Source organism: Dendrobates tinctorius, unplaced genomic scaffold (assembly GCF_039654945.1).
Source record: "Dendrobates tinctorius isolate UK_male_01 unplaced genomic scaffold, ASM3965494v1 ptg000205l, whole genome shotgun sequence".
Taxonomy (NCBI): Eukaryota; Metazoa; Chordata; class Amphibia; order Anura; family Dendrobatidae; genus Dendrobates; species Dendrobates tinctorius.
Genome location: NW_027361872.1, coordinates 3,632,145 through 3,653,501, shown reverse-complemented (window position 1 = coordinate 3,653,501; position 21,357 = coordinate 3,632,145).

Below are 21,357 nucleotides of genomic sequence, written 5' to 3'. Positions count from 1 at the left end.
GGATATAAGCATAGTAGACACACCCGGACCTGGTGATTGAGTGGCTGAAAGTTCCCACTGTCACATCAAAAGACTCTAGCACATTGCAGATGGGTGCCTTGTTATAAAATATTGCATTAGGACCCTGGAGCTTCAAGTTTTTCCTTTTATAATCTATCCAGCAAGAATCTGAGTGTTGAGCTGTGACAGACCATTCATTGTGGGTAGAGAGGTCTGCATGGATGAAAGAACGTTTACACAAGTAACGCAGCAAATTGGGTTGAAAAGGGAAATAGACCTGCAGGATTCAACTTTGGCTAAACGAAAAGTGCAGCGCCTTGGGCCTATCATTGTAACACTGTCGATTCTCAGCGCGCAGACGAGTTACGAAGGCTTGACCTGTTAAGAAACACCTAATTTACTCAAGGAATTGCTACAAGACAAATCCATTAAAATTTATTGCACACTGCGAGAAAGTCCAGTCTACACATCTCCTTTCGGAGTAGATGAGGACATATTTCTGAATGAGAAAAAAAACTACAATGAATTAGCGAGACCACAGAAATGAGCCGGGGCATAAGTCAGTGTACGTGCAACATAAGCGCGCATTCACACTGCGGCCATTTCACAGACAAAACCCAAGCAAAGAATAACAAAATGAGCATAAACCCTATGGTAAATAAGTAAATAGAAATAGTACATGCAAATGACATAGGGGACTTAGCTGACACTATTTTGATCAAAAAAGCTAAAAGGCATCCCACCACGGCAAAATGAACCGGGAACGACCTATCGTGTCTCTAGTATTAAAACCTAACATTGTGTTGTGGTAGAGGGCCGGGCTTGGGAGGTGGACCGCTGCTTACCGGACAAGGCAAAGACGAGACGGAGACAGATTCCGCTTGTAACAGTTCCGGATTTTATTCGTCGTCCTCCTGACGACCACAACCACACACCGCAGCTTCTTTACAGCACTCACCTTTGCTCCAGTCGAAGTAACTTCCCTTGCGGATCTTTCACTGGGGCTGTCCTAGACCAATCTACTGCCAGCGCTTCACCTGCCCGAGGTCGTCGTCCAATCGGCCACCCCTCTGACTGTCTCTTCGCTATCAGTCACCTGGTCGAGCTCTTCCACTGTTTCCGGTCTTCTGTCCTGAGTCTTCCTTTCCTGAGCTCCTCCCGGGACTAGACTAGTCTGAAACCCCAACCAGTCCTATTTATCCCCTCCCTCACTGGGGAATTCCCCTCCTGGGTTCCTATCTCCCCGCCCCCCATGACTAAGTGCTTCTTGAGCCATAAGCTGATATTCAGACTATTTTTTCTTCATTTTCTTCATCCAGCGCTGACCTCTATGAATTCTTACTGCTCCGTTTTGAGCAGTAAGAATCTTCATTTAGGTTCCTATTCAGCGAATTGATCACATGACTGCAAATAGGCAAAATGCTTACAAGCGGTCGCCTGATGACCACCTGAACCACCAAAAATTTACTTAGGGGTGAATAGTAGTACCCCTTTTTGATTTGAATAGTTAATATGGGTCAAGGATCCAGGACTTCACTTCTCCATCTGCCGTCCTTGGCCCCACATCCTTGTAAACTCTTGTGCTTGTTAGCCCCCATAATGTCATGGTGCAGAAATAAAGACCAGCTGCCATTGAAGACCGGATTAGGAGCTGGACGAGAGCGGCGTGAAGCTAATTGCTCATTTCTAGTTTTAAATAAAATTAATTTAAATATGGATCGCTGTGTGTCTGACATCTGGAGCCTTAGTGATCCTTAGGCTGGGGTCACACTAGCGTATGGCATCCGATGACAGAGCATTGGATGCGATATGCTAATGACCCTCGGTTCCTGCTCTGCTGTGAGTGGGAGCCGAGTGTCATGCTACTGTGCTCCGAGCCTCTCGCACAGAGGATCAGAGCACAGCTGCAGAGGAGGAGAAGATATGAATTTTTCCATCTCTTCCATTGCCAGGGTCAGCGTGTATCGCACAGCACGCTGATGATATCCAAGTGGTGTGCATTGTCTCACTCGCACCCATATAAGCTTATAGAGACTCGTTCAAGTGTCAGTGACAATCACAGCAGGACTCTGCTCTGCCCTCAACAGGGCAGAGCAGCGCGCCTGCGCAGGAGGCACGACAGGAAGGAAAGAAGAGGACGACATTGTATGAAGATGGGAGGCGCCTGACCGTACCCCCGGGTGAGTATAATCTAACTCTTTTTTCTTTTCTTTCAGATTACATCGGGGGCTTATCTACAGCACTACAGAATGCTGTAGATAAGCCTCTGATGTTGGTGCCGGCAGCTCATATTTGAAAAAAGGGGTGACAGATTCCCTTTAATGTTATTTTTTTTTATTAAAGGCAGTGGGGAAAACACATAATAAAGTTATCAGGCACAGAGGAGGTGTTATTACTTAAAAAGGTCACAACATAAAAAATATGAGGCAATAAATATAATAAATCTCACACCATATAACTGGCATATTGTATCATCTATTCCATCTGTCTGTCTGTCTATACATAAGACAGTGCACTATGTACTAAGGGATGGCACTGTACATAGCAAGATGGGACACTTTGTAAAAGAAGAAGTACTATATATAATATGAGAGGAGTAATGTAATCTGACCCCTCAGACCGTGGTCAAGGGGATAGGACGCTGGTGCAAATACTATGCCACAATTAATAAAACCACTTTTTATTTACATATTTTCTAAAATCACAAAGTAATGTGTGTATAAAAAGTGACCTCATAGATACCCACTTAGCAATAAATCAATTTTATTAAAATTGCTATATATATACATACAGCTCTGGCAAAAATTAAGAGACCACTACACAGTTTTATAAAAATCAGCTTCTCTCCATGTCTGACAGCCATTCCATTCCAGTGTCAGTTGAATTCCAACCAGAGTACACCTCATCCTACTTAATGTGCTTCTGATTAGGTGATCACCTGAACCAAATCTTATTTAATGCAGGAAAGTATAAAAAATCCTGCTGTGGTGTTCACAAACCTCTTACAATAGGACAAGTTGGATGGCAAAACAAGTGCTAGTAATATCCCAAAAGTAATAGTAATGAAAAAATAACTTTTAACCATGCCAAAGGAGCTGAAAAGAAAAGTCTAGAGTGAGGAAAAGAAAAGCTCAATTCTGGCTTTACTAGCAGAGAGATACAGTGAGCGTCATGTTGCCTCCGTCCTTAAAATTTCTAAGACGGCAGTCCATTACAACAAGGTCAAGCAGCAGACATTGGGGACAACAAAGCTACAGACTGGCAGAGTGTGAAAACGACTTCACTGACTGAGGTGACCGTCATCTTATTCGAATGTCAATCAGCAACCGCAGGATGACATCAAGTGACCCACAAAAGGAATGGCAAATGGCAGCTGGGGAGAAGTGCAGGGCAAGAACAGTTCGTAACAGGCTCCTAGAGGCAGGACTCAAGTCATGTAAAGATAGAAAAAATGTAGTGCTTGGAAATTTGAAGATATGTTTTCAGTAGTTTATAGAATAAAAGAGCAATTTATATTTTGCTCAAAAATATACCTATAAAGAGAAAAATCAGAGAAACTGAAAATTTTGCAGTGGTCACTTAATTTTTGCCAGACGTACATTTGTACATATATCCCTCATTCTGCCTCTGTTATTTAATGTATAGAAAACAGTAAACCATTCTACTCACCAGGGTTCAACATAGAAGTCATGGGGCCTCATAGTAGAAGTAGTCCTCCATATAGTATAATGTACCTCCGTACTCCTCAATACACTATAATGAACCCCATAGTCCTCCATACAGTATAATGCACAGCCGATCGTCCCCCCTAGAGTATGATGCACCCCCATAGTCCTCCATATAGAATAATGCACTCCCCGTACTCCTTCATATAGCATAATGCACCCCATAGTCCTCCAAATAATATAATGCACCTTCCATAATCCTCCGTGCAGAGTAACTCACCCCCATAGTCCTCCATATAGTATAATGCATTTCCTGCAGTCCTCAATATAGTATAATGCACAGTCCACCTTGGTATATGTCCCTCATCCTGGAATATCTCCCCCATCCAGGTATATGTCCCCATCTTGGTATATGGCCCCCATGATGGTATAAGGCCCTATCCTGGCATATGTACCTCATCCTGGTATATGACCCCATCCTGATATATGACCCCCATCCTGGTATATGGACTCCCCTTCCTGGTATATGACCCTCATCATGGGTCCCATCGTGGTATATGGACTCCCCTTCCAGGTATATGGCCATCATCCTGCGACTCCTCTTGATATATGGCCCTCATCCTGGACCCCATCATGGTATAAGACCTCCCTGTTGTTCAGTACACAGAAAAAAACAAGAAACGCTGCTACTCACTTTCCCAGCTCTCCCGTGCCGAGCGGCATCCACTTCTCAAGCTAACAGCTGCTTTCAGCGTGTGAAGGGAGCACATGACGTCATTGCCCTGTGCCCCTGGTTGCATGTACAGTATGCCGATGTCAGCTGCTGGCCTTTGATTAGCCGGCTGTGTGTATTGCAGCACATGGACCTGATATACATACGGTACTTAAAAGGACCTCTTCTTTTTTTAAAAAAAAAAATCCATTTGAAAATGGGACCTGCCGTACCTGCGCAGTTGCAGCTATTGGTGTATATAGAGGTGATCTGATAGCTGCTACTGCGCATGCGCCAGCGGCACTATCTTGCTAGATAAAAAATTCCTCCTCCAAGATGGCACTGCCGGCGCATGCGCAGCGCAGCTATAAGATCACCTCTACAGTATATACACCGATAGATGCTACTGCACAGGTGCAGCAGGTGCCATTTTCTTTTTTTTTTTGTAATTCTTTATTTAAGAGAATTTTTCATACAATACAATACAAGAACATTGCGGCTCAGCCAATTAATCAGCATATGTTTCACACATCAGCAAATATCAATGGAATAGAAAATCAGTTAAAGTCCAAGAAAACGTATTGGCAGAGACCATTAAACAGGTAAACTATCAAAAGGAACAATATACAGAATTCAGGTAGTATTAATTTAGAGATTGTATAAACGTCTCCAAAAGAACTTACGAAATCCCTCTGGAGACCTACAAAGACAGCTATAAGTAAAGAGTGCACAAGGTAAAGCAGTCAAGTAAGTAAGCAGCTGATTAGTCTGATCCAACAAAATTGGAGATGTTTGCACTAATTTGGGGCAGTTTTTTGGGGGTCGGGCTCTGCCATTCCGACGCAGGACTCTGGAAGGGAGCGGGGGGGGGTGAGCAGGTATGTCAACCACTGAAAGCTGTCAGAGGACAAGGGAGGGTCTAGTTATCCAAGGATGCCAAGATGATAGGAAATCACTATGTGAGCGCGACTCCCAACTTGACATCTCTTCCAATCTATAGATGTCTTGAACTTTGGTTACCCATTCAGTAATTGTGGGGGGGAGGATTGTCTCCAATGAATGGAAATTAGGTGCTTAGCAGCCGCTAACAAGAGGGGTAATAGTTTATGTTTTTTGTGTTTAAACTCTTTAGTAGGTAGTGATAGAAGAACCTCTTGAGGTGTTAGGTTCCGTTTAGTTAATCCTAATTGGCGTAGGTAGCTATTCATTCCTGCCCAGTATGTAGATATAGCCGGGCATGTCCAAAAGATGTGGGTTATTGTTCCAACCAAATTAGAACATCTCCAACAGAGAGGAGAAGAAACCAATCCCATATGGAACAACCTGTCCGGAGTTCTGTACCAGCGTGAGAGGATTTTGAAAGCATTTTCCTGTAGTAGAATACACCTGAAAAGCCGTGTGAATTGCCTAAGATTTGATTAGTCTCCTGGGGAGAAAAGGACAGATTTAGTTCTGATTCCCATGAGGATAAATAAAGTGGTTTAAATTGAGATAGCGGATTGACCAGATTAATATACAATTTAGAAACAAGTTTAGGGGGAATAGACTGGAGACCAACTAAAAATTCCAGCCATAGCCAGTCAGAACCAAGTTTGTATCTAGACCTAAATTTGGAAATAATAAAACAGCAGGTGCCATTTTCAAATGGATTTTTTTTTTTTTTAGATATCAGGATAACCTCAAATATAATAATTATATGCACATTACACATGGGATTATGCTGCAGACCAGGTGCCACAGCTGGTGCCTGCCTGCAGAAATGTTTTTTTATTTTATTTTAGTATGTACATATGGGTCGCCCTCCCAGGGCTGTGGGGTACTCGGTACCGGGCTGGTAACTCAGAGGGGAAGGTGTCACAGTAGCGGTGACCCGATCCGTGGCCCTGGGCGCCCAAGTGAAAGAGGGATTTGCATAGTGGAATGTAGTTGATTAGATGAATAGTTCGTGACGCCACCTGTGGTGTTCGGCAAGGGAGTTGTTAAGCCGACGCTGCATGCAGATCCTCTGGGACAGATGGTGTGGTGCAGCAATGATGTTATAGCCCTCCACAGGCAGGGCTGTAGTCCCAGGGCAGTGTAGATAAAGAGTTAGGAAGGTGCAGTGGTAGGCACAGGGATGTAGCGGTGCCGGGAAAGTAGCAGGAAGGAGGCAAGGACACAACAGGGTGCAGTTTCTTTACCTTTACTTGGCAAATGCAGTCCAGGGTCCTGATTACAGATGGTACAAGGGCAGGCTAGCCTGGAAGCAATTCAGGGCTCTCTCCCTCAGCAGATAGGTTGTGCAGTCTCCTTCCTAGCACTCACTTGAGGTACATCCAGTACTGAGTTACACTGGAGTTCCCCCTTCTTATCGTCTCTCAGAATTCCTCGTATGGCAGACAGCTGTAGCTGCTATTTCTCTCTTGGCTCACACCATGCTGTTGTGCCTCCGAGTCTTAGGTGGGAGTCGAGTATTTACAACTTCCTACTCCTCTGGTGTCTGCTGCAGGACCATTAGTGTCCATACAACCATGGAGACCAGGCTCCAGATCATGCGCTGTCATTGGAGATGAGCCTTTCTATTCTGCTCGATCTCCCAGCTCCTTCTCCACGTCTGACACTTCACCCTCCTCACACTAACTCCTCATTTCCCTTCCTTGCCCCCAGAGAAAAGCTCTTCCCCTAGTTTCGGTTCAGAGCTCCCTCTGCTGGCCTGGAGTGGGAACTGTGTTGCATGTATAGATAAACTGCTGGAGAGACCCTTCCTTGCTTCCAAGCCTGACATCACCCTCCCAGGAGGAAGGCAATGCCATTGTGGCGACCACACCCCTGGGGGCGCCACACATATAATATTCATTATGTAAACTAGGGGGCAGGTAAGTGAGGGATCTGTGACCTGTCAGAAGCCACACTGATGAATAGCTAATCAGAGCACCACATGAAGACCCCCACAGGCCACCCCGGAGGACGAGCATATTAACTACAAACTGAAAATAAAGATTAAACAACAACCACAAGATGGATTTCATCAACCAAGGTATCATTGTAATCAGTATGACGGCGCTGACCTGACACTGTCTGTAGGTTACTGAGCACAATCCTGCTGACAAGCTCCCTTTTAAGGGTTTTTATTTTGGGTGGGGGCAAATAGAACTTCTGCTATGGGGACCTATGATTTCTATATACTGTATGCCCATGCCTTTGTGAGACCTGGAGTCAATGTACACAAGATGCAGCATCAGGGGCTCCAGCTAGAGAATGTTGTTGGCAGTCATGTAAAGATAACAGAAACACTGGAGGAGGAGACCGCTAGTGGACTGGAGACCGGCGCAGCCATGAGCCAGCAACACAGTAAAGGCCCCGTTACACATAACGATGTCCCAGCGATCCCACCAACGATCCGACATGGATGGGATCGCTGGGACATCGTTAGGCTGATCGCTGGTGAGTTGTCACATAGACAGCCCCTCCAGCGATCAGGACCAGCAAGCAAGCTGGTTTCTAATGTGAACATCAGGTATCTAGGAGCAGCGGCTCTTGGATACCCGCTGTTTACCTTGGAAACCGGTGTACACGCTGGTTTTCAAGGTAAACATCGGGTATCTAAGAGCCGCGCGGCTCCTGGATACCCGCTGTTTACCTTGGAAACCAGCGTGTACGCCGGATTCCAAGGTAAACAGCGGGTATCCAAGAGCTGTGGCTCCTGGATACCCGATGTTTACATTAGAAACCAGCATCCAGCGTCGCTGATCGCTGGTCTCTCGCTGCCACAAGCAGCGATGGATGCTGGCCAGCGGGAGACCAGCGATCAAAAAATGGCCCAGGACCAGAGCACGATCTGCGATACCCGGCAGGGGGGCCGGTCGATGATCCCTGTCACACACAGCGATCTCGCTGGCAAGATCGCTGTGGCGTCACAAAATCGAGATCGCTGTGGGTGATGGGGCCTTAACCTTCTGTCATATTTCCTGAAAAAAACTGCTTAAATTTAAAATGTATCTATTGAATAATTAAAATAATGATTCCATATTGGCGTCGCATATAAAACCGTCACTACCTAATTTGCGCCTTGTTTATCAGTTCCTAGCAGACAAGTTATAGCCTAACACACATTATAGATTTCAGGAAGCCTTTTTGTATCAGTAAATTACAGGTTTCCACTTTTTTTTTTATTAAAAATGACTGCTGGATATATTAATTATGCATGTTTATTAACATTTCCGTAATTGGATTAACAATGATCAAAGCGAGAAATGATTTGACTGAAAATGGCATTTTCTCTAATAACTTCTTACAGTAAATGTAACACTGTCTCAGCTCTATAATTATGAACTGACTCGACAATTGAATTGTAAATTGCTCTGCGCGACATTAGTAAAAACTGTTTTTTGACTGCACAGTCTGCTCTTATCTTCTGCCCTGGACCAAATCTGACTGTTCAGCTTTCTGTAACATCTAGACATCAATGAAAACCTGGAGATGAGCCTAAAGGGGGTTTTACACATAGCGATATCGCTAACAATATCGCTAAAGCATCACCGATTTGGTGACGCAGCAGCGATATCGCTATGTGTGATACTTACCTCCGACCGGCTCTCCCTCTGTCCATCGCTGATCGCGCGAGATCGCGCAGCTGCATTTCTCGTCGGGCGCTTCCTGCTGGGCTTCCTGCTTGCGCCGACGAGCGACGCGTGGACGCGGACGGGAGGACGTCAGGATCGCCGTGTCTGAAAGGTAAGTAACAACCGCTTGATCGCTGCTGCATCGCTGTGAGATCTGCCTGTGTGGCAGCTCACTAGCGACCATTTAGCGATGCACCAGCGATCCTGACCGGGTCGTATCGTTGTCGGGATCGCTGGTGCATTGCTAAATGAGAAGGGGCCTTAAGGACTGGACACCAGAGACTACCAGAATCCTGCCACTATTTCAAGGTTTAAAAGGGAAGCTATCATCAATAAAATGACCTATTGTTTGAATCAAGTTTTTGTGTTATTTTTTTACCCCTTAGGCTATGTGCACACACTGCAGATTCACCTGCAGGTTTTTTCTCGCGGAACCGCAGGTAAAACCGCAGGTAAAGTGACTTGTGGTTTTGCTGCGGTTTGGCCTGCGGTTTTGCCCTGCGGTTTCACACCTCTACTGTGTTAAAGGTGTGAAACCGCAGCAGAATCCGCAGAAATAATTGACATGCTGCGGAAAAAAACCCACAGCAAAACCGCGTGGAAAAAAACGCAGCGTGAGCACTGCGGTTTTGAAAACCCATAGGTTAACATGGTAAAGTACCACGTCTGCGGAACTGCTGCGGTTCCGCAGGGCCAAAACCGCAGCGGAACCGCAGCAAAAACCGCAGCATGTGCACATAGCTTTAGTGGAAATCAATACATCTTTATACTGACCTGAGATATAAGTGAAGAGCGTCCCCCAATGAGTGAAAATGCAGCATGTGTCCACTGAGACCCTGCTGCATCATCCACGATCGGTGTTGTCACCAACAATGGCCATATAGATGCTACTATCAATAGTGACTACGGCATCTAGATGGCTAACAGAGTGTGGGGGGCTTCCTCTTTAAGCCCATCAGCACCCTGAGATTATGATTGTGCGGCCCTGATGTTTTCCAATGTAGTTCACTGGAGAAAACATTTCCACGCGAAATGCGCGTCGGGTGTGGTGGGTTCTCGGGTTTTACTTTCAGGTAACTATACCATTTTATGTATTTGGTCACATTATACAGTTATCTGCTCCTACAGTGAAATCCTGTGATTTTGAGTTTTTCTTGTAGAAATTGATTTTGATCAAGTCTAAAGAGCTATGGCATTCTGTTACTCTGTGAAGGACACTACATTCTGATGGGAGGGGGAAGGATGACGCTGTGTGGTTTCTTCTCTCCCCTTCCTTCTCTCCTATCGTCTTATCTCTGCTGAGTGTCTAATAAGAGGATTCACAGAGCTGTGCTCAGATTCTCTGTGGTTCTGAAATGCTCGCTATAAGATTTGTGCATTTTAAAGCAACAGTACTTAATTGAAGTGGAATTAAATTTTGTAAGTTGAAGTTGAAAGTAAAATATGGTGCCTAATTTAGAAGGAAATTGTAAGTGATTGGTTGGAAATTGTAAGTGATTGTTTGGTCATAAATGTGGTTGAACCTGCTTCTAGTTGTGTGATTGATTTGTATAGCAAATTGTGGATCAACAAAGGAGGTAGCCGACTGTATGGCTGATAAAGTAGGTTAGAGGCCTATCACACCTGGGCCTTCTTACTTTAGTTAGTGGGTTTTTTGTTGTGGGTGAGAGGCAAAGACAAGGAGCCTTCTAGATATACCTTGGCTTTCTCACTCTGACTTGCTATGTGTGGGCAGTAAGACAGAGGTCCAGACACACAGGAGGGCATTTCAGAAGAAAGATGAGCTGTCTAGGTTGAAGCAGCCTTCCCTCAATCCATGGAGCTGGGCTGGAAGGAAAAAGGCCTATTCCGATTCTAGCCAGCTGATCTAATGGGTAAGAGGCAGAGAGCCTTCTCGTTACATCCTGTAGGTCTACCGGGTGAGAGGCAAGGAGCCTTCCCGCTACACCTTGGCAGGCTCACTCTGACTTGCTATGTGTGGGCTGTAAGACAGGAGTCCAGACACACAGAATGTGCGCTACTAATTCCTGAGTATGTCACCCTCAAAAGATGTAACGTTCTGAATCCAGCCACCCTCCTGCCTGTGGATTCAGAAAAGGGGGAATTGGTGACCATATTAGCAAGTGAGGAAGAATACTTTGACATGACGCATGAACATGACTGCATAGAACTGATGAGTCAGGAGACAGTGGGTTTTGCACACGTTCATGAAAACAAAAACAAAAAAAAACCTGTTCCTAATGCAGATTTTGAGTTTTTTCATGTAGATGGCTCCAGATACCACCAGGATGGACGATTCTACACTGGATATGCAGTAGTATCCTCACATGAGGTAAACCGAGCTGAGCCACTCACTCCTCAAATGTAGGCACAGGAGGCTGAGTTGAAGGCACTCACTGAGGCATGTAGAGCCGCTGCAGGTAAAGTCGCTAATATTTTCACAGATTCGAAGCCCATTAAAAATGCAGAGCTGGTGAAACAATTGATGGAGGCATTGATGTTACCAGTCCAGGTTGGCATTGTCAAGGTAAAAGCACACACAAAAGGTGACTCCGTGGAGGTAGAGGGCAACAGAAGGGCGGATGAGGCTGCTAAAGTAGCAGCAAGGCGGCCTAGAGAGAGCAGTGGACGGTGGCGGGGAGTCAGCGTATTCCAGCCACATTGAGCCTAGATGTCCTGAAATCCCTCCGGCAAAAGGCTGCCCAAACAGAAAAGGTACACCGGGGGACACTGGGAGCTGAGCTGAACTCAAATGGAGTATGGGAGAATAAGGATAAATTGTGCCCACCAAAGTCCCTGTTCCCAATCATGGCGCAAGCAGCTCATGGCCCCACTCACACCTCAAAAAGTCACATGTGTGCCATGGTAGATGCCTTCTGGATCGCTCCTGGTTTCAGTTACGCAGCTGCGAAACTTGTACAATCATGCCTCATCTGTGCACAGCACAACCCAGGTAAAACAGTAAAAGTCCCTAAGAAAGCGACACCTAGGCCTCTCTACCCGTTTCAGAGACTGCAGACTGGCTACATACAGCTACCATGGTAGGAGTGTATGCAAATATCCCAGTATGTGTAGATCTCTTCTCTGGTTGGCCGGAAGCCTATCTGGTAAAATGTGCAAATGCTAAAACGATTGCAGACAAACTGATGAAAGAACTGATCTGCAGGTATGGTGTCCCAGAAACCATAGAAACCGATAGGGGTACACACTTCACAGGAGAAATAATGAGGGAAGTCATGCAGGCCCCGGGTGTACAGCAAGCATTTCATACACCATATAGGCCACAAAGTAGTGGGAAAGTGGAAAGACTAAATGGAACACTTAAACGGAAAATTGAAAAGGCCATGGCAGACACAGGAAAGAGCTGGGTAGAGTGCTTGCCTCTTGCACTCTTTTCAGACACACTCCAAATAGAAACACAGGCTTGTCTCCCTTTGAAGTCCTGTTTGGTAGTGCACCAAAGACTGGTCTGTACTTCCCACAGGTGCTACAAATGCAACACGGTTCTATGACAGCCTATGTCTAGGCCTTGCAGAAAAAACTTAATGTGGTGCATAAACATGTGTTCTCATCCATTCCAGATCCTAATGCCAGTGCAGATGTGCATCAGCTGAATCCAGGTGATTGGGTGGTTATACACAGACACGTGAGAAGGAGCCTGGACCCACGATTTGACGGCCCCTTCCAAGTCCAGCTGACCACATCCACCTCAGTAAAACTTGAGGGAAAGCCCACCTGAATCCACGCCAGTCACTGGAAGAAGGTCCTGTCAACAGTAGAATGACTGTACTGCTCATCACTTTGCTGGCAGTGACAGGGTTACTGCACTCTACAGAGACACAGGACAAACTCTTAAATGCTGACTGGGACAACAAACTTATTCGGCATCATGCTCTACTTATAAAGGACATGTAGGACAGAAACCGAAAGACTGTTGGATCTGTACACACAGCCCAGTATCTGCGAGGACTATGCCGTACTTAGCCTTACCTCTGGAGTCTTGGGAGGTATTAACCCCACACTGCATACACAATGAGACTTGGACTCAATCTAGGTTTTGGGGAAAAGATGTGCCCTGTGATATATCTGCCTCATTGGCTATAATCGGATGGGCCGCTAATCCCTGGTTTCAGTTTAATATAACGCGGCCTAAGGTGCCAGTGTGGTGGCGGGAATATGATTCAGGCGTCGGAAATATGGTCGCCAGGAGGAGGACTGAAATCCCTCACTTAGACCCCATTTCCAATGATGGACTGTGGTTCAGTCTTCAACACATTGGAGCAAACACCTGTGGTGAGAACAATAATTGCTTCCGCATATACACTCAAGATCAAACACAGGTTAATGAGACGGTGTACCAGGATGGTGTTGAAGGCTGTAGAGCATCTACGGGTAAAATAATAAGAAAAGAAAGGGGTAAATGTACAGCTGGTATAAGTGGAAAACAAATGAATAATACTTGGTGTGCCCATAAGCCTATGTCAGGACTTTTGAGTTTATACCAATGTATACAGACCCCAGGTCACGTTTGTGTTCTCCCCGAAGGAGTATTCTTGGCTTGCGGAAATCGTGCCTACAGGTGGGTGAGCCCAGACATAAGAGGGGTTTGCACTCTTACCAAACTAACACCAGCCACTTTCATAGTTCCTCATAGTAAAATAGACACAGCAGCAGTTCCAATTCATACTTTGTATAGAAGGGCTGCAGACAATACGCCCCGGCCAAGTGGAAGGCCGCATCTAGTAGAAATGGGGATAACAAATAAAATATTCCGTAGTATGCTAATATACCCCTTCATAACACAAATGTGGGATAAATTAGTGGAAGCTACCGACTACCTGGACGATCAGATTTTCCAGATTCTTGAAGTTCTTAATGAAACTAATACAATACATAGAAAATTAATCATAGTTACTAACCAGCATACTATAGTACTAGATTACCTGACAGCAAAAGAAGGAGGAATGTGTCAAATAATTGGTCCCACCTGTTGTAATTATATCGACCCTGCTGGCAATCTCCAGATCAAGGCCAGTATGGACAACGTAGGTGAACTTAGAGACCAATGGTTAAAACAACACAGTGCAAACAGAGACTCCTGGTAAGGTAACACATTCTCTTTCCTAAATCCAGCAGATTGGCTTAATGGCCTAGCAGGATGGATTTTTGGCATTATACAGACTTGTATGCAAGTTTTGTTGTTTTGCTTATTGCTTTATGTAGCCGTAAAAGCGCTAATATATGTATTACTTAAGCTATTGAATAATGTATGCATAAAAAAAGAATCTAAGGCTGAACCTTCTGTAGTGTATCATAGACCCCAGGTAGCCATTGCTGATGGGGAAAGTGAGTGTCCACACTGAGGGTGGATGGGCAAAGCAGGTAGGAAGCCCCCTTATGGGTACTAGACCCATGAGACAGTAGCTCCTTTGTGGACATCAGCTGACCCTGTGGCAAAAGTTATACCATTTACAAAAGGGGGAAATTGATATAGAAGAGTTAATGGTTTGCTTTTATATCCCTTTAATTGCCTTTAAGACTTCTAATGCCTTCTGCCTTATTATTGCTAGAACTATTCTCATGTAGACTATTAGTCTCTGTTCTCAAGGAAACTATACTTGTTATCATATTTGTTCTCCATAGTCAATTACAGCATGTTCTGGACACATTGTAAACATGATATAATTCTGAAGGTGATGGGGGGGGCTACATGAGCTCCATAGAATTAAATTTGTTGTAAATGGTATAAAATATTGCCTTATATTTCATTACGTCAGATAAATTGATTTGACCACGGCTCGTGTGTGTTGTCTCTTTGTCTCCAAGCGCTTGTGATCAGAAGGGCGAAAAACCTCACAATCCGGACTCACTGGTGATCTGGCATAGCTGACGCTTGGTCGGAACAAAAAGCAGCCATAACACAGGCATTTTTCATTGTGTCACCATATGGGATCTTCTTTGTACATGCCCTATGTTGTTACTAAATTGATTTACAGTGCTATCCCACTAATCCTACTGGACACTTTCATGTACTTCATACTGTATTGTGCAACTTTGCCGTTTATTTACGTATACTGTGGTATGTGACACGGCAGCACGTCTTTTCTATTTTTGCTCCCTTATACATTGAGGTTTCTCTATTTTTATTGCGAATTATAAACATGATATTGTGCATAATATAAAACTACTATATAAATCATGATTCGTGCTTACTTGTTTGTGTAATAATACCCTGTGATGACCATTAGTACCCCCGGATCACCCACCTAAAATTGTTCTGCACCTGTGGTATTTTGCGCTATCTTTTAATATATTTTTTACCAAGTTGGTTTAATAAAAAAATATACTATTTTAAATTATACATTGCAGCATATAAAGCTTCTTTCTTTGGTTTTATATTATAGCGCCGCATGTCCATCTCCGCTGGTGAGCGGCGGGCGTCTGTGGACACATAGTGGACATGAGATTTCTTGAAATCCCATCCACTATGCTGTAACATCTGGATGCTGTGGGTCTGATGCTGCATAAATACGCAGTGTCAAACCCACAGCAACTCCGGATCGTGGACACATACCCTAAAAGGGATAATTATTCAAAGTTTGAAAATTGATAACTCTTTGAGGTATATTCTAATATTTATATAAGAAAATATAAAACATATTAACCTAAATTTATCATTAACATAAAGTACAATGTGTCATGAAAAAACAATCTGAAATCACTTAGATTTGTTGAAACATTCCAGTGTTATTACCACATAAAGTGAAAAATGAGGATGAATGAACTCATGGAGATCAACATCCAACACTGCGGAGACACCATCACATGTTTCTCAGCGCAGTGATTCTAGAGCAATGCCCCCATCCCTTATGGGAAATATGTAAAAACATGCAAAACACAAGCCGCGGTGACACCATCACATGTTTCTCAACGCAAGCAATGACTAGCCAGGTCTTTCCCTGGGAAGGAACAACCACGGGAAGGGCAGTCTCCAATGAAGTAAACCACCTATGCCAAAACATGGTAAACATCCACAGACAGCTGTTTCGGGGTATTGCCCCTCATCAGTGTGGAGTAGGATGGATACCATGTTTTGGCATAGGGATGGGGGCATTGCTCTAGAATCACTGCGTTGAGAAACATGTGATGGTGTCTCCGCAGTGTTGGATGTTGATCTCCATGAGTTCATTCATCCTCATTTTTCACAGTCTTCAACTAGGTGTCATGATCTGAAGTGATCTGACAGTTTTAAAAGCACTGTGTGAACTTTTTTTCCTTTTGGCAAGTTGCCAAAGTGACTTGACTGTCCCCAGTGGTGGTTAGTGGTATCACACCTTAGGTTTCAGTTTAATGTGCACGTAATTAGGAATCAGGTGTGGGGCTCTATAAATGAGTCTCAGGGTGTGTAATCACTGCTGGTGATATTCACTGATTCATTTATTCTGTTTGGTGAGAGCCTGGTGGAAGGATGGAGCTGAGGAGGAGTCCTGTGCAGCTTAGCCAGGGGGGAAGAGTGTCAGCTATGGTGTCTGGACGAAGGGCTGGCATGGCGTGGTGGGGTCGCATTGATGGTGTCAGCGGGAAGTGTCTGCATGGTCTGGTGGAGTGGCTACTATGGAGAGTGGCACTCACCATGTGGGACTTGGCTGCTGAGCTGGACTCAAGCATGCTTGACTTCGTGTCAGAAGCTGAACTCATCCTTGGGACTCTGCGACTAAGCAGCAGCTACTGGTGGTGGACTCTGCTCCTAGGCAGCACTATGGTGCAGGATCCTGTTATGGTGATGGATCCGGGTGGAGGAGAAGACGCACGCAGGTGGTGGGCTCTGTTGCTAGGAGCGCACGCAACAGAGCAAAGCTAAGTGGTGTTTCCCCTGTATTGTCTCTTTCCTCATATGTGTTATTAGTGCAGTGGTGGGATTAGTCTCCGCACCGACCCATTCCCTAGTGAGGGTTTAAGGTCAGGGTGAGCAAGGGCGTTAAGGTACGCGTGCGGCGCCCGGTGCGAAACCGGCATAGGGAACGTTAGGAGTGCAGGGACACCTGCTCAGGGGAGCTTAGGAGGTCTCCACGTCCCCCATTCCCTATTGCAGGGCCCACCATTGTTGATGTTTCCCAGGTCCCCCTTATTATTTAAATTCGCCGTACTGGAGGCGGGGTTTCCAGATTTTATGTATAACGTGTAATTCCCAAATTCGCCAGGTGGAGGCGGCGTATCCACCTGCACGTTTTATTATTTAAATGCGCCCCACTGGAGGCGGTGTATCCAGGGTCACGTGTGTCACATGGGTTCGCCTTGCGGAAACATCTGCGTCCAGACACACGTGACCATGACATTATCACTAGCCATACAGTTTTTTTTTTCTGGTGAGCTTTGGCCATGTGGAGACCGCTGAGTAATTGTTGCCGGGCCTCACTGAGGTGAGTGGGGAGCGGCAAGGTGTTTAAAGCCGCTGCAGCAGCAGTTATCACGGTCTGGGGCCTCTGCTCAGGTAACCAGGAAATCAAAATGGTGGCTTTGGCAAATTGCGGGTCTGACAAAAGCCCCTGGAGTTGCTGCTGGGGAGCGGGACTTGCTCATGCACATGGGCGTACCCAGGCAGGTGGGAGGAATGGTGCCCCACGGAGCTGCTTGGTGTTCCCCGAGGTGAAGGGGTGCGTTCCAGTGATGAGCAGACTGATGTAGAGTCCGCGGGGTTTATGCCAAATCTTCAAATACCACCGTAGAAGCCGCCCCTCCTGGCCGTGTGGAGGCGGCCAGTGAGTGTATATTTCCTCCATATGCGTTCCCTCTCCTTCTGGTGTGAGCAGCAGGTGTGCTGCGGGGAAGTAGGGACAAATCTCAACCCTCGCCATTAAACCAACCCTGGGAGGCGCAGACCTCATGGTGAAGAGGGTTGGAGGGTGGTGACCCCTTGGTGAATAGCGGGGGTGTGAGTGTGGTGACACAGGGGGACGCCTCTGTTATCAGGTCCTGAATGAGTTCACCAATTTTTTGACAAACGAATGTGTAATAAACGTTCAGGTCCGGACCTGTGTGTGAACGAGCGTGTATGGGTGCCACCAAAAAACATCTTGTGGAAGTGTGTTGTGGAACCTGATCAGCTCATAACAAACAAACATACACATACATAAACTCGTTCCCCAGGTCGGCACTGTGGAGATGAGTGGTGCCTCCAAAATGAACTTTATTGCCAATACCAGCGGTGTGTTGTCATAAACCTGAAGTGTCAGGTAGTGGTGAGTGAACTCAGGATCTGGGCGTCCCCGCTGTAGGTGTTTCCCTAATGAGGGGTGGTTTTGAGGGTCCAGAGGCCCCTCATTAAGGAGGGGGTACTGTCATGATCTGAAGTGATCTGACAGTTTTAAAAGCACTGTGTGAACTTTTTTTCCTTTTGGCAAGTTGCCAAAGTGACTTGACTGTCCCCGGTGGTGGTTAGTGGTATCACACCTTAGGTTTCAGTTTAATGTGCACGTAATTAGGAATCAGGTGTGGGGCTCTATAAATGAGTCTCAGGGTGTGTAATCACTGCTGGTGATATTCACTGATTCATTTATTCTGTTTGGTGAGAGCCTGGTGGAAGGATGGAGCTGAGGAGGAGTCCTGTGCAGCTTAGCCAGGGGGGAAGAGTGTCAGCTATGGTGTCTGGATGAAGGGCTGGCATGGCGTGGTGGGGTCGCAGTGATGGTGTCAGCGGGAAGTGTCTGCATGGTCTGGTGGAGTGGCTACTATGGAGAGTGGCACTCACCATGTGGGACTTGGCTGCTGAGCTGGACTCAAGCATGCTTGACTTCGTGTCAGAAGCTGAACTCATCCTTGGGACTCTGCGACTAAGCAGCAGCTACTGGTGGTGGACTCTGCTCCTAGGCAGCACTATGGTGCAAGATCCTGTTATGGTGATGGATCCGGGTGGAGGAGAAGACGCACGCAGGTGGAGGGCTCTGTTGCAGGAGCATAAGCACAGAGCATAAAGCTAAGTGGTGTCCCCCTGTATTGTCTCTTTCCCTCATGTGTGTTATTAGTGCAGTGGTGAGATTAGTTTCCGCACCGACCTATTCCCTAGTGAGGGTTTAGGGTCAGGGCGAGCTAGGGCGTTGAGGTACGCGTGCGGCGCCCGGTGCGGAACCGGCATAGGGAACGTTAGGAGTGCAGGGACACTGGCTCAGGGGAGCTCAGGAGGTCTCCAATTCCCTTTTCCCTATCGCAGGGCCCACCACTGTTAATGTTTCCCAGGTCCCCCTTATTATTTAAATTCGCCGTACTGGAGGCGGGGTTTCCAGAATGTTTATTAACGTGTAATACCTAAATTCGCCAGGTGGAGGCGGTGTATCCATCTGCACGTTTTATTATTTAAATTCGCCCCACTGGAGGCGCTGTATCCAGGGTCACGTGTGTTATGGGTTCGCCTTGCGGTAACACCTGCTCCCAGACACACAGTGACCATGACACTAGGCATTGCTCCTACTGGCCAGTTTCCTACTCCACTGATGAGGGGCAATACCCCGAAAGAGCTGTCTGTGGATGGATACCATGTTTTGGCATAGGTGGTTTCCTTCATTGGAGACTGCCCTTCCCGTGGTTGTTCCTTCCCGGGGAAAGACCTGGCTAGTCATTGCTTGCGTTGAGAAACATGTGATGGTGTCTCCGCGGCTTGTGTTTTGCATGTTATTACCACATAAAGTGACACAACAGATTTGAAAAATTTGCCTTCATTACTAATGGGTTAAATTTGGCAGGTGTTTTTTGTGTTTGTTTTATTGTTTTCAAATTATAATCTTTATTTACAGTAAGATAAGCATTCTTGCAATTTTTAACTTGGCTCTTTAAGGCTACTTTCACACATCAGGTTTTCGGCGTCAGGCGCGATCCGGCGTCGTGCCGGAACGCCGGATCCGGCAAATGTTTCGTAAAACCGGATGTGACGGATCCGGTTTTCTGCCGGATCCGTCTTTTTCTTGACAGACAAAACCGGATCCGTCTCATCCGGTTCATCCGTTTTTCTATCCGTTTTTCGACGGATTACGCCGGATCCGGTTTTTAAAATTGACCCTTGTGGCCTTCCGAACGGGATTGGCTACTGGAAAACTATATATAGCATGTTCCTACAGCCCTTCTTTGACAGGTTGTAGAGGAGAAAGTGCAGGTTGGAGAGAAGAGCAAGTTACTGGCGAAGATGGATGTTGTCATTGGAAATATTTTGAAGAATTTGGCGGATTTTATAGCGGAGGCGAATCGTTTGAGGGTGATTGTTCTGGAGAAGGAGAGAGCGAGACAGCAGCGCATCAGGCATCGTAGACGACGTTTGTGGATCCACCCCATCACAGCCAAGAGACTGACGCGTGGGGTCTATTCTACACTCTGCATGGACCTTCGACGAAACCCGGATACATTTTTTGGATATGTTAGGATGAAAATGGAGAATTTTGATTACTTGGTGGAGCGCATTGCACACCTCATAAGAAAAGCGGACACCTATTGCCGCTTCTCTGTTTCACCCGCAGAGCGTCTGATGGTGACTTTAAGGTAAGCCACATTTATTGGATATGCTCGCATCAGAGCACACTTTCACTGCAATCTTGTTGGTGGTAGTTTGTATCTCCAAGTGTTATAGGTCAGTTTTGGTATGTAATGCTGTGATTTAAAACTAATTTATTGTTTTTTAATTCCCCACAGATTTCTTGCAACTGGAGAATCCCTTTCGTCACTGCATTTCCAGTACAGACTCGGGATTTCCACCATATCTGGAATTGTGAAGTACACATGCCGTGCACTGTGGGACTCCTTAGCTGAAGAGTTTTTACCAGAGCCCACAACAGAGAGGTGGATTGAAATTGCTGACAAGTTTCAACAGATATGTCAGTTTCCAAACTGCTTGGGCGCTGTGGACGGGAAACATATCCGAATTGTAAAGCCAGCTGGATCGGGATCGGAATATTTCAATTACAAGAAATATTTTTCAATTGTCCTCATGGCCATCGCTGACGCGGAATACAAATTTATTGCGGTTGATATTGGGGCCTATGGCCGCTCCAATGACTCTCAAGTTTTCAAACTGTCTGCCATGGGGCGTAAACTGTATGGAAACACCTTCCAGTTCCCACCACCTAGACCGCTGCCGCAAACATCTGGTCCACCTATGCCATTTGTCTGTGTAGGGGATGAAGCCTTCCAGCTGTCAGAACACCTTTTGAAACCGTACTCTAGCAGAGGATTGACAAGACCAAAACGCATTTTTAATTACCGCCTCACAAGAGCAAGAAGAATGGTTGAATGTACCTTTGGTATTCTGACAGCCAAATGGCGGGTCCTATTGACTGCGATCAACCTCAAGACAGAAACTGTGGACGAGGTGATCAAAGCGTGCGTGGTACTCCACAAT